This window comes from Meles meles, chromosome 2 (genome assembly GCF_922984935.1).
Source record: "Meles meles chromosome 2, mMelMel3.1 paternal haplotype, whole genome shotgun sequence".
Lineage (NCBI taxonomy): Eukaryota > Metazoa > Chordata > Mammalia > Carnivora > Mustelidae > Meles > Meles meles.
In genome coordinates this window covers 89328747-89335661 of record NC_060067.1, presented here as the reverse complement: position 1 = coordinate 89335661, position 6915 = coordinate 89328747, and the positions used below count along the sequence as shown (strand labels likewise).

The 6915-nt window shown below is 39.6% G+C and overlaps 1 pseudogene; it reads left to right on the top strand.

Annotated features, from left to right (window-relative positions):
* Positions 1–4710: 4710 nt before the first annotated feature.
* On the top strand, positions 4711–5463 carry LOC123931117 (annotated as a pseudogene).
* Positions 5464–6915: the final 1452 nt, after the last annotated feature.

The following is a 6915-nucleotide window of genomic DNA, read 5'->3' as shown; positions in this document are numbered from 1 at the left end:
TATGTATTTTGATATATACGTCATAGCACCAACTGTTGTTAAATGGCATCTTACAGTAAAGAGGACTTTGACAGAATCCAAGACAGTCCTATTTATTAAAACATTGATATGAATGTAGATGTACAGGTGGGAATATCACCATAATTTAAGTTTAAAGTGGAAATGTAAAAAAAAATCATGGAGAAAGACAAATTTATGGAATGATTTTATCACTAATAATTCCTAGTCTAGAGCTGCAACCCCCTTGAGCCAGTTTTTTTTAACTGCACTGCCCCCTGGTGGTAAGATGGTTTAGTACATTGACAGAACGAGGCCGGCTGGGAATGAAAGAAAACAGGTTAAGACTGCAACAAGGCAAGGAACAACAGGTTAGATAAGAAATAAAATAGAAAAGTTTGCTGGGAGAATAGTCAGAAGATCCTGCCAGTGAGAATGTTGGCGGTAGCCGTTGGGACCTTGTCGGAGCTGCTTTTGCTGCTCATCTGTTTTTGTCAGCCCTCTTGAATTCCTTTGATTTTGCTTGGTTTGTTTTGTTTCATTTTGCTTTGCTTTGGGGCCTTGTGAAGGACTGGTGCTGTGAGAGTGAGTCACACTTCTCAGCTGCCACTATCCTTGTGCTCCCTATCCTCTTGGAGAAGTGTGGCCTAGGAATTTGGATGATACTAGTCCACAAACGTACACTTGGCAGAGGAGTTGGCAGAATAGCTCAGTGGCCCAGAGGGGACTCCTCTGCAGAGCGTTTTACTCTTTTTACTACCTTGGAGGCTGACAGCCAAATGAGGGCCTTGGTGCTTGTTTATAATTTATGCCTCTCTAATTTCCATGAGGTGAGGAGGCCTGTCATGAAGATCACAGTTAGAGAGATGCTTGGAAAATAAAAAGGGAAATTAACAATGCTGAGGAGTAAGCACAAAGTGCAGGGACAGAGGCACCAGGTGATTGTCACAACTGAGCATTACATTTAGCTCTAAATTTCCTCCTAGCTAAGGCAAAACCAGAAATATAGGGAATAGTAGAGTGTGCATTACACAAGAGGAGGAAATACAATGTCCTTCATAGTTTCTGTGACTGGTTGGAGTTGTTAGCTAATGCTGTGGTGGGAATCATTTTACCATATGTATGAAATCAACATGCTGGACACCATAAACTCACACAATGTTGTTTGAAAATTATATCTCAATAAAACCGAGGCAAATTTTTAAATGACTCGAGATAGAGTTCCTGGCATTACATTCCAAGAGGAATTTATCCTAGAAATTTTAGGCTCATAAATAAACACCGAACTGTGAGGCGTCCAAATGCATAGTCGATTCTCTTCCAGAAGGGCTTGCAGCTACTGGGTCTAATTGAGTACTTGCTGTGATGAATAGTTCCCATTTGTCAGTGGTTCCTAGCCTCTGGTGGGACCCCTAGTGGTCCATGGAGTTATTGCAAAGTGTCCATGAATCTAGCTTCTAGATGGATAATCTCAGGAGGGAAAGATAATGTTTTGTGCAAATGTACTAATATTTTTTTTAAATGTAAGGATAATTAGAACTAGCAAAATATAAATTTATGTAAAATAATACTGAGTTCAAACTAGCATTTCCTCATTATATATTTTCTTAGTTAGATTCTACTAACAATATGATTGTTAAGATTTGATATTACAAGGAAGTCCTTTTGCTTGACAGAGTTGTGAACCATCACTGGTGCAGATGGTCTAGATGGTGTTACTGCTCTGAGCAGAGAAGGCAAACTCTCTACCCCACCCCCAGCCCTTCCCTAGTCACTACTCTCAACTGTTTTTCTTGTTCTGAGATGAGCTCCAAGAAAGGCACCCATGTGCTCAGATGCTCTGGGGCTTTGTTCAGTAATCAGCTTTGTGGTTTTAGGAGGCCCAAAAGAACTTCAGGGCTTTCCACTCTGAACCCTTTGTTCAGGAAGCTTAAGAGACTTGTTGTGGTTTCAGAAATGACACGCTTGAAGTTCTGGAGTTGGCACAAACTACTGTTCCTGCTCGAACGGATGGTAGGAAGAAAGGCAGCCATAGGGGCTGGTGGCCCAAAAACTGAAGCTGTGGTTATCTCCACAGACAACAGCTCTTTAGCAAGCTTGCAATTGCTTCATACCCTTTCATGTGGGCAAAGAAAAAACTTTATCAGACAGAGAGTCTCTATTCTCTTGAAATGCTGGGCTGAGAGGAAAGGAAATTGGGCAGCAGATCGTGGCAGAATTTACAACAGAGAAAATCACGTCTCTGTTGAGTTCTTCCTTATCACAGGGACAACACCACGCCCCTGGATGCGTCACAGATGCTTGTGTGCTGGCTGATGCTCAGACTGCAACATGAGGCCCCCTGAGAGGAGAAGGCAGAGCTCTCTGAAGCAAACCTGAGGTCTTAAGCCACTGTGCTCTGGATCGCCTGCCTTGGCTTGCCTGTTTAAGGGCAGAGGCCAATGGCTGCAAGATTCCAAAGCTAAAATGGGCATTGCAAAGCCTTGTGAGAGAAGCATTGTTACACAGTATTTCAGCTGTTGCAGTTACAACAGTGCCATTAAACAAGCCATCCAGTCACCACCGAAGGACAAGTTGGCACATTTGTTAAGGAAACTACCAAGGTCACAGTTTGTATGTCTTTAGTTATAACTCTAAGGACACATATTGAATCTAGCCAAAAATGTCTTTCCTACTACTTATCATAACCCCCCAGTTGTACCATTGGAAATTTATTTCTTCAAGTCAAGAGTCTTTCAGTCTTTCTTAGAATACAAACATTCTGCGGCACGTGGGTGGTGCAGTCCACTGAGCAGCCGACTCTTGGTTTCTGCTCCGGTCCTGATTGCAGGGTCATGAGTCCGAGCCCCACATCAGGCTCATGCTCCATGCAGTGTCTGCTTGAGCCTCTTGCCCTCTCCCTCTGCCTCTCCCTCTGCCTCTCCCTGCCTCTCTTACTCTTTCTCTATCTCTAAATAAAGAAAATAAACTTAAAAAAAATACAAACATTCTGGTGGGTATATCTGGTAGGAATAGGGAAATGACTGGTGTCTGAAGGTGAAGCAGAGTGCTGGGAACAGAACGATAAAAGAAAATAAAAAGGCCATATCGATTGTGCTTATAGCTTGGAAAGCCTAGAATAGTAACCTGTGGTCAGAAACAAGTGGCTAAAGGCAAAATCTCAGTCCCGGCAGAGTCTGACTAGCTCAAGGCCCAAATTCTCACCGCCCCCTCCTTTCTTGCCGGGTCCTCCACCCCTCTCATTGACCTAACTTCAAACTCTAAACTCTTCTTTTACTCCCTTTGCTCCAGCAAACCTGTCATACGAAAGTACTGAGCCAAGGAAATATTCACTCATATCTTGATTCTTTAGGTAAGGAATTCCACTTCTCTTTTCCCATATAAAAGAGGGCTAGTGCCATCATGGTTCCCTGATGCTAAAGTAACAAACAAACAAAGAACATATCTTTCTTACTTTTCTGAAATCTGGAAACATTTTAAAATGTACACATTTAATATGGGAGTGTTTCTTTTTTTATATATATCCCAAAAAGTTGTTATTAAATACATGCTGTATCTTCTAATTAATGGTCCCATAGAACTAAAAAATATATAGTTTGTTTTTGTTTTGCTCTTTCTCACAAGTTAATGTAAGGAATAAATGTGATAATTCTTGTGAAAACTTGGCAGTATATCAAGGTAGATAATAGAATGCCATGAGATTTTTTTCCCAAGAGGGTGTCCTATCTCTTGAACGATGGTTCAAATGATTCCCAAGGATCTCTTGTGCAACAGACACATGAGGCTCTCTTTCTTATAGGCACAATGTTACAAGATTGGGTTCTATTATTAGAAAATTCTTTAATATCAGAAAAATATCCTTATTAAAAAAAGAGAAAATACAAGTATATGTTCTTACAAACATTAAAAGTAAACATAATATAAATTATATACATTATGTATATTATATACATTAATTAATATATATTAAAAGGAAGCATTAAAAGATGTTCCTTTAGGGATTTTTCTGCATGGTCTGGGTGGACCAAGACTTCTTTAAAATATGAATCCAATGAAATTTTGATAGGAAATGTCTTTCTATTTTCCTAAATATCCCATAGAAAAGATGGTTGGTTTTGATTACTCTAAGACTTGTTAAGGTAAGATGACTATTTTAAGGAAGATGGCTGTTGGACTTCTGGCAGACCTAGGTTTGTGTACAGACCAACCTTGTCGTACCTCCCAATGGTATCAGGTAAATGGGCCCTGCTCTTCTTCCTGGTGTATTCTTTAGAAAATTTTTATATAGGAGATATTCTCTCTCAAGTCTCAAACTTTAAGATATATAGTATCAGGGCTACTAGGGGTCTGATTGTGGACAGCATTTTCAGATTCCAAGAATTTGATTTTCCCAAAGTTAGATGTAAATTCATGGCAATCAAGATTCAAACTTAGAACTGTGTCCTGTGGGGATGGATAACATATTTTTACAACCAAAAATATGTTATTTGTTGAATAACTACTCTGTGCTAAGTTCTATATTAGGCATGAGATATGCAAAAATGAATATATGTTGTTATAAACTGATAAAAAATATGATAAGGATATGAACTAGAAATTCATGGAAGAAAATTCCATATGGTCAATAAACACGTAAATGTGTGTAACTCACTAGCAATTAAAAATATGTAAGAGTCTCGTTGGGGAGTCTTGTGCTCCCAGATGCAGGTGACAATGTGGCAGCTGCTGGCTTGAACCAGGGAGCCATTCCTGTGAGCAACACTGTCAGATTCTTTGACAGCCCCATCTACCATTGCTGGACTACAGATGCTACTCCCAGTGGCAACTTTTGAAGATGTTTCTATTCCTGAGAAGCTCAAGCTTAGATTAGTTGAAAGAGCACCATTTGTGTCAAAAGTGAGAAAAGAATCTAAAAACTTGAGTGACATATAGGGAACTTCTGCTGAAGTTACTAAGTTCACAGAAAGCAGTTTTGCAATCTTAGCACTTGGTGGTGGTTACCTCCACTGGGGCCATTTTGAAATGATGCACCTAGCAATCAACCACTATATGGACCCGAAAAATATGTTTGCCTTATGGAGAGCATCAGCCCCTTTCAAGCTCATCACCTGCAAGGGTATGATGACAGCACATGTGGGAAGGCAAAACTGCTTATGGCAACAATGTGAGTCCTGTGAAAGTTGGCCATCTCATATGGAGATGGGTGGGCATTGTAAATTCAAAGAGGTACAAGGTTTCCTTGATCAGGTTGCCCACAAATTGCCCTTCTCAATGAAGGCTGTGTGCACAACACTCTAGGGAAGATGTGGAAAGATCAAGAGGTATGAGAACAGAACAAACCAAACCCCTGGATTTTTGAGCATATAGCCACTGCCAAAGCTGGGATTATGCAAAGTCCTAAGCCTGTATAATCTGACCCAGAAGGGGAGGTCCTGGGACAAATTCTATATGCCTGAATGTGTGTAGTGAGAATGTAAAAAATAAATGTACAAAGGCTACCAAGAGGGAAAGAATCTACATTTTTATTCCCCTCAGCCTACCCTTAAAGTCTTTGGGTAGCTCAGATGTCTAACCAAGGAGCAGCATATGAGTAAATTATTTCTGGAAAATTATACAATTTCTGTAGATTTTAAAAACCTTTTTCATGTTTTAATTTAAATTCCAATTAGTTAATGTACAGTGTAATATTAGTTTCAGGTGTAGAATTTAGTGATTCATCACTTACATACAATTAGGTAATGCTCATCACAAGTGCCCTCCTTAATCCCTATCACCCATTTAACCCAATCCCTCACCCACCTCCACTCCAGTAACCCTCAGTTTGTTCTCTGTACTTAAGAGTCTGTTTTCTGGTTTGTCTCTTTTTTTTTCTCCCACGACATTTATCTGTTTTGTTTCTTAAATTCCACATAAGAGTGAAATCATTTGATATTGTCTTTTTCTGACTGCCTTATTTCACTTCACATAATACCCTATAGTTACATGTCATTGCAGATGGCAAGATTTCGTTCTTTTTTATGGCTGAGTAATATTCCTTTGTATATATATACACCCCATTTTCTTAATCCATTCATCAGTCAATGGATATTTGGGCTCTTTCCATAATTTGGCTTTGATTGTTAATACTGCTATAAACATCGGGAGTGTGTTTATTCTTTCAAATCAGTGTTTTTGTATCTTTTAGGTACATACCTAGTAGTACATTTGCTGGATCATAGGCTAATTCTATTTTTAACTTTTTTTTTAAAGATTTTTTATTTATTTATTTGACAGAGAGAGAGAGATCACAAGTAGGCAGAGAGGCAGGCAGAGAGAGAGGAGGAAGCAGGCTCCCTACAGAGCAGAGAGCCCGATGCGGGGCTCGATCCCAGGACCCTAAGATCATGACCTGAGCCGAAGGCAGCGGCTTAATCCACTGAGCCACCCAGGCGCCCCTATTTTTAACTTTTTAAGGGAACTCCATACTGTTTTCCAGAGTGGTTGCCCCAGTTTTCATTCCCACCAATAGTGTAAAAGGGTTGCCCTTTCTCCACAGTCTCATCAACACCTGTTGTTTCCTGTATTGTTAATTTTAGCCATTCTGACTGGTATGAGGTGCTATTTCATTGTAGTTTTGATTTGTGTTTTCCTGATGATGAGTGATGTTGAACATCTTTTTATGTCCCAGAAAAAGGAAAGAGAGAAAAGGGGAAGAAGGTTTATTTGAGGAAATTGCTGCAGAAAATTTCCCTAATCTGGGTAAGGAAATAGACATCCAAATCCAGAAACTCTCATCAAAATCAACAAAAGCAGACCAACACCAAGATGTAGTATAATTAAACTTCCAAAATATACTGATAAAGAAAAAAATCATAAAGGAGCAAGACAAAAGCAGTCCCTAACTTAGAAGGGAAGACTTATAAGACTAACAGCATATCT